This window comes from Salvelinus sp. IW2-2015, unplaced genomic scaffold (genome assembly GCF_002910315.2).
Source record: "Salvelinus sp. IW2-2015 unplaced genomic scaffold, ASM291031v2 Un_scaffold1479, whole genome shotgun sequence".
Taxonomy (NCBI): domain Eukaryota; kingdom Metazoa; phylum Chordata; class Actinopteri; order Salmoniformes; family Salmonidae; genus Salvelinus; species Salvelinus sp. IW2-2015.
Window position 1 is genome coordinate 43,119 of NW_019942935.1, and position 8,171 is coordinate 51,289.

Below are 8,171 nucleotides of genomic sequence, written 5' to 3' on the forward strand. Positions count from 1 at the left end.
AGCAGAGACCACACACACACACACACACACACACACACACACACACACACACACACACACACACACACACCTCAGTGTATTGTGTTTTTCTCCATGCAGCCATATAGCCATCTTCTTTTGTTCAACTGTCTGTTATGTCGATGAAAGCAGGTAAACACCAGGAGAGGACAATGAGAGGTCAGTCGGCAGGGTTTTTTTGTTCCTATTATAAAATAATAACTCTGTCCACATATATTATAACTTTTTAATACATCTGTCTTGGGGTTTGAAATGCTTGCAATGTGTTGTGAATCGATAGTCATATTATAGTTACAGGCTAGAAAGTCAAGACGCAGTATAGATCCATCGAATCCAATTTTGGACCTGGAAGCCAGTTCCACTGCTTTGTTTCAGTCTTCCCCTTTAATCAGAGACTGATTTAGACGAGGGACAATTAATTATCCGTCCGAACAGAAAACCATCAGTACTCTGCACCTCGTAGGGTAAGATTTAACTGCACCTATTATACATTCGTCCAATGTGTTGTGGTAGTAAAACATTTGTTTTTCTCTAGTTAATGCCAATATCTGATAGGTCAGTGAAGGTCACATGATCATCGTGCGTGGACAGAACAAAGATCTGATAGGTTAGTGAAGGTCACATGATCATCGTGCGTGGACAGAACAAAGATCTGATAGGTCAGAAAAGGTCACATGATCATCGTGCGTGGACAGAACAAAGTTATGATAGGTCAGTAAAGGTCACATGATCATCATGCGTGGACAGAACAAAGTTATGATAGGTCAGTAAAGGTCACATGATCATCATGCGTGGACAGAACAAAGGAATAGCTTAGACAATACATATATTTTTTTGATGTAGTGTATTCTACATTTCTTCCCATTTATTTAGCTGCTCCATCGTCTCCCTGCTGTCTATATGTATGTAATCCTACTACTTTGCATCAGTCATTATAAACTGGGTGGTTGGAGCCCTGAATGCTGATATGGCTGACAGCCGTGGTATATCAGCCCGTATACCACGGGTATGTAATCCTACTGCTGTTCATCAGTCCTTCTGTTACGCTCCACTTCCTTCACTATCTAGCCTGCATAATGCTTTCGAAAATTGTTGCTAATAGCATTCATTGTCCTCCTTGTCTCCGTGCTGTAGCCTAGTAATGCTGGTATCTTTGGCATTGTGGTGTCCCCACCCAGTGTGCGGGGTGTCTCTTTATTTGTGGTGGAGAAAGTGCTGGGTGCCCGTACAGGAAATGGTGATCTTTGTTTAAGCTGCTTATTGAAGACTCGTCGGGCCTACTAGGTCTTGTTTTCTGTTCGTCCAAGAACGTGTTGTTTTGACGGAGGTCTTCCCGGACTCTTGCCTGTGTCGTCCTGCCGTCTGATGTTACCGTGGCGACAGAAGAGTGGTCGATAAACCCTGACGGTCATAACACAAGTAGATTGATACATTTGGAGGAGAAGGAACGGGATGGGGGACAGAGGAGAGAGAGAGGGATACAGAGATGGAGAGGGATATTGAGGGATATAGAGAGGAGTGAGGAGAGGGAGTGAGGGATATGGAGAGGGATGGGGGAGAGAGGGGGATACAGAGATGGCGAGGGAGGAGTGAGGGATATGGAGAGGGATGGGGGACAGTGAGGAGAGAGGGGGAGGGATACAGAGATGGCGAGGGAGGAGTGAGGGATATGGAGAGGGATGGGGGACAGTGAGGAGAGAGGGGGAGGGATACAGAGGCGAGAGAGGAGAGAAAAAGAGTGATTCGATTAAATCACATACATTGTTTATTTAATCACTTCTATACACACCTGCCAATTAGCAGAAAATGAGTATAATGGATTATTGCATTATCAGTAATGGTCAATTCAAGGCTGATGATTGAAGCTATGCATTTGCACATCATTTTCTACATTACTTTCACACGCGACGAATGTTATTTTCAAAGATACATGCTGGGGGCATGTTTATTTGCATTTGTGTCGATGTTCCACTTGCAGTGAGAAATGACTGAGACACTCCGGTACATTTGAACTATATCGGGAGACCGTTTGGCACAGATGTGACGACGTCGTTGTTGTCGTCTTAGGCCTGGATCACACTTGGCTGTTAAGATATTTTGACAACCTCTCTTCGCTCCTTCCTTCAATCCATTCTGCCCACACTTGCAAGGTTCCGCAACGTTTTAATTTTCACCCTCTTGAAACCAGCTGGTCCCAGATCTGTTTGTGCTGGCAGACTGGCACTCAGGCTGAAGGAAGAACCTCAAAATATTCTGCAAGTGTTGTGTACAGAGGAACACAGAGGAGGAACATGGTCTTTGCATAAGCTATGTTATTTTGAAAGACTGGCCTTTTTCTCAATTAAATTAGCGAACTCCTCCGTCTTCTCGTCGGCTCCTTTTGAAAAAGGGCCAAGGTAAAAGAAGAGGCAGCGAGGAGAGGGAACATGGACGATCCTTCTCCACTCGCATCAGGAAAATTACATTTACAGGGGTGGAGCCACAAAATATATGTGTAACGTGATTAAAAACAAATTAAGTTCGTTTTGCGTTACATTTTATAAGTAGCACGTTGTTTTTAAACGTGTGCATGTTTTTCTCTGATAAAAGAAAATGTGATTTGAAAAGGAGTGTGGCAGATTTCTAAATGTTTCTGCGGTAGGATACGATGAAAACGTACAAGTAACAATAAACGTAAAATAACAGTAACATAACAACGTAACAACGTAACAACAACGTAACATACAGTAACAATAACAACGTAACAACGTAACAATAAAAAGTAACAATAACAACGTAACAATACAGTACAATGTAACAACGTAACAATAACAAGTAAATAACAAGTAACATAACAACTACAACTAACAACGTAACAATAACAACGTAACAACGTAACAACGTACAACGTAACAGTAACAATAACACGTAACAGTATAACAACGTAACAATAAAAAACAAGTACACGAAAGTAACAACGTAACAATAACAGCGTAACAATAACAAGTAAAACGTAATACAAGTACAATAACAACGTAACAACGTAAATACACTACAACGTAAATAACAACGTAACAATAAAACTAACAAGTAACAATACACGTAACAATAACAACGTAACAATAACACGTCAATACAACGTAACAAATAACAACGTAACAAGTAACAATAAAAGTAACAATAACACGTAACAACGTAACAATAACAACGTAACAACGTAACAACGTAACACGTAACAATAACAACGTAACAATAACAGTAACAACGTAACAATAACAAGTAACAATAAAAGGTAACAACGTAACAATAACAACGTAACAATAACAGGTAACAATAACAACGTAACAACGTAACATACAACGTAACAAATAACAAGTAACAAAGTAAAATACCGAACAATACACGTAACAAGTAACAATAAAGTAAAATAACAACGTAACAACGTAACACATAACAACGTAACAACTAACAACGTAACAACGTAACAATAACAACGTAACATAAGTAAGTAACAATAAAACGTAAATAACAGAACAATAAAACGTAACAACGTAACAATACAACGTAACAATACAACGTAACAAGTAACAAACAACGTAACATAAACGTAACAATAACAACGTAACAACTAACACGTAAACGTAACAATAACAACGTAACAATAACAACGTAAACACGTAACAATAACACGTAACAATAACACGTAACAAAACGTAACATAACAATAACAACGTACAATAACAAGTAACAATAACAACGTAATCACGTCTTACCTCACAACGTAACAATAACAACGTAACAATAAACCGTAACAATACAACGTAACAATAACACGTAACAACGTAAAACAACGTAAACAGTAACACGTAACAACGTGAACAACGTAACAAGTAACAACGTAACATACATCAGCTAATCAAAGTCATTAGAAAGTTACATACGGTAATCACCCCACATTAGTAATACGTTCTCAATGAACAGTATCGTACACAAAAAAATGAAAAAAAAAAAAAAAAAAAACAAGTAATCAAAAAAAAAAAAAAAAAAACCATGTTGAAGTTGAAATGACGACAAGTACAACAAAAACGTAACAAAAAGTACAAAACGTAAAACTAACAACGTAAACAATAACACGTAAAACAACAGTACAACAAGTAACAACGTAACAACAGGAACATAACAATACGTAACATAACGTAAAACAAACGTAACAATAAAACGTAACTAAGTAACAACGTAACATAAAGTACACAACGTAACAATAACGTAAACAGTACATAACGTAAAATAACAGTAACAATACAAGTAACAATAACAACGTAACATAACAACGTAACAATAAACAACGTATAACAATAACAAGTAACAATAACAAAGTAAACAACGTACAATAACAACGTAACAAACGTAAACGTAAATAACGTAACAATAACAACGTAACAACTAAAACAAGCCAGTCAAGAACATCAGCTGATACAACCATGTACTCGTCTACAGTAAGCTGAAAACTAAACTGATACAACAGTATAAAAACCAACGTTGGTTGATAGAAAGCAGAACAATGTACCAAGTAACAATAACAACGAACAATAACAACGTAACAACGTAACATAAAAAACGTAAACAACTAAAACGTAACAACGTAACAATAAACGTAACAACGTAACTAAAACGTACAATAACAAGTACATAAAACGTAACACGTAAAATAAAAACGTAACAATAAACGTAAAACGAACTAAGCGTAAAATAACAACGTAACAACGTAACAATAACAACGTAACAACGTAACAAAACAACGTAAAATAACACGTAAAACATACAATAACAATAACAACGTAAACGAACTAACAACGTAACAAAGCGTAATAAATAACAACGTAACACAACATAATAAAAGTAATAAAACTAACATAACAACGTACAACTAACAATAAACGTAAAAAAGTAAAGAACAACGTAACAACGTAACAATAACAAGTAACAAGTAACAATAAAGCGTAACACTAACAACGTAACATAACAACGTACAATACAATAAAATAAAAAATCAATACACGTAAAACAGTACCACGTAACAATAACATAACAACGTAACAATAACAACGTAAATAACAACGTAACAACGTAACAATAAAAGTAACAATAACAAGTAACCGTAACTAACAACGTAATAATAACACGTACAACTAAAATAAACGTAACAATAACAACGTAACAATAAAACGTAATAACAACGTACAACAGTAACAATAACAGTACAAGTAACAATAACGTAAAAAGTAACAACGTAACAATACAACGTAACAATAACAACGTTAACAATAACAACGTAACAATAACAACGTAACAATGAACAACGTAACAACGTAAATAACAACCGTAAAATAACAACGTAACAACGTAACAAGTACAAGTAACAAGTAACAATAACAAGTAACAACGTAACAATAACAACGTAACATAAAACGTAAATACAATAACAACGTAAACAACTAACAATAACAAGTACAATAACAAGTAACAATAACAAGTAACAATACAACTAACAAGTAAACGTAAAAAAATAACAACGTAACAATAACAGTAACAGTAAAACGTACATAACGTAACATAACAACGTAAAAACAGTAAATAAGAACATAAACATAAACGTAACAATAACAACGTAACAAATAACAACGTAACAATCTAACAACAGTAACATACATACAAGTAAACGTAACAATAACACTAAACGTAACAACGTAACAATAACAAGTAACATAACACGTAAACACATAACAACGTAACAATAAACCGTAACAATAACAATAACGTAACAATAACAACTAACATAACAACGAACAATAACAACGTAACAATAACAACGTAACAATAACAAGTACAATAAAACGTAACAATACAACGTACAATAACAACGTAACAACGTAACATAACAGTAAATAACAACGTACAATAACAACGTAACAATAAACGTAACAAAATAAACACAAGTAAACAACGTAACAATAACAACGTAACAATAAAACGTAACAATAACAAACGTAACAATAACAACGTAACAACACGTAACAATAAAAATAAAAAAACACAACGTAAAATAACAACGTAAAATAACAACAAGTAACAACGTAAATAACAACGTAACATAACTAACAACGTAACAATAACAACGTAACAATAACAAGTAACACAATACAACGTAAATAAAACGTAAAATACAAGTAACAACGTACAATAACAACGTAACAATAACAACGTAACAATAACAAGTAACAACGTAACAATAACAACGTAAAATACAACGTAACAATAACAATAACAACTAACAAGTAAACTAACAACGTAACATAACAACGTAACAACGTAACAATACAAGTAACAAACGTACAACTACATAACAGTAACAAGTAACATACAACGTAAAACAAAATAACAACGTAACAATACAAGTAACAACGTAACAATAAAAATAACAATAACAACGTACAATAACAGTACAAAACGAATACACGTAAAAAAACGTAACAATAACAACGTAACAATAACAACTAACAACGTAACAATGACAACGTAACACGTAACAATAACAACGTAACAATAAAACGTAAACAAGTAACAATAACAATAACAACGTAACTAACAACGTAACAATAACACGTAACAAGTAAATAACAACTAACAATAAACGTAACAATAACAACGTAACAACGTAACAATAACAACGTAACAATACAACGTAACAACGTAACAATAACAACGTAACAACAACGTAACAAGTAAAATAAAACTAAATAACACGTAACAATAACAGCGTAACAACGTAACAATAACAACGTAACAACGTAACATGCACGTAAAATGACAACCGTAACAACGTAACAATGACAACGTAACAATAAAACGTAACAATAACAACGTAACAACGTAAAATAAACGTAACAATAACAACGTAACAATAAAGGTAACGTAAATAAAGTAACAAGTAAATAACAATAACAAAGTACAATAACAACGTAACAACAAGTAACAATACGTAACAAACGTAACAACGTAACAATAACAACGTAACAGTAACAATAACAAGTAACAACGTAACAATAACAACGTAACACAGTAACAACGTAAAATAAACGTACAATAAAACGTAACAACGTAACAACCATCTCAGCTCTCAGAGTCATTAGAACATTCATTCTGGTATCACCCCCATGTAGCTCGTTTCTGGTCACATGTACAGGCTGAAAAAAATGATCACAACATGTATCTAAAATTAACCCCACTGTTGGTTGATTTGGAAAGCCAAAGATCTGTGAACCAAAAAGTGGAAAAAATTATAACAGGGAAGATCTGATTACGGATTGATTGTCTAGAAATCAATGTGACAAAATAAAATGTGATTTGATAAAAAAATTAATGTAAAAAATATTTCGCTACACCACCAATCATATCTGCTAAATAACGTGGATGTGACCAATCACATCTGCTAAATAACGTGGATGACTACATGTATAAGTTGTAAATCACATCTGCTAAATAACGTGGATGTGACCAATCACATCTGCTAATAACGTGGATGTGACCAATCACATCTGCTAAATACATGTGGATGTGACCAATCACATCTGCTAAATAACGTGGATGTGACCAATACATCTGCAATATGACTAAGATAACGTGGATGTGACCAATCACATCTGCTAAATAACGTGGATGTGACCAATCACATCTGCTAAATAAGTGTGGATGTGACCAATCACATCTGCTAAATAACGTGGATGTGACCAATCGCATTTGATTGAACTAGGGAGAGTTAACTAAAAGGTGTTAACCGTCCACATCTCTCAAGACAACAGGAGACCTGGGCCAGCCACTCTTAAATATCACCTGGGCCAGCACTCTTAAATATCACCTGGGCCAGCCACTCTTAAATATCACCTGGGCCAGCCACTCTTAAATATCACCTGGGCAGCACTCTTAAATATCACCTGGGCCAGCCACTCTTAAATATATGCACACTACTGGGTTGTTGAGAAGAAGTTGAAGGCCAGATCAAGATGACAACAGTAGCTACATGATAAAAAATAATTACCAATCTGTGCCCTCCTCCGTGACCCGGAAACCGATAAGTGGTGGAGGAGAAGACAATTTGTTTGTAGGCAAAAGAGGAG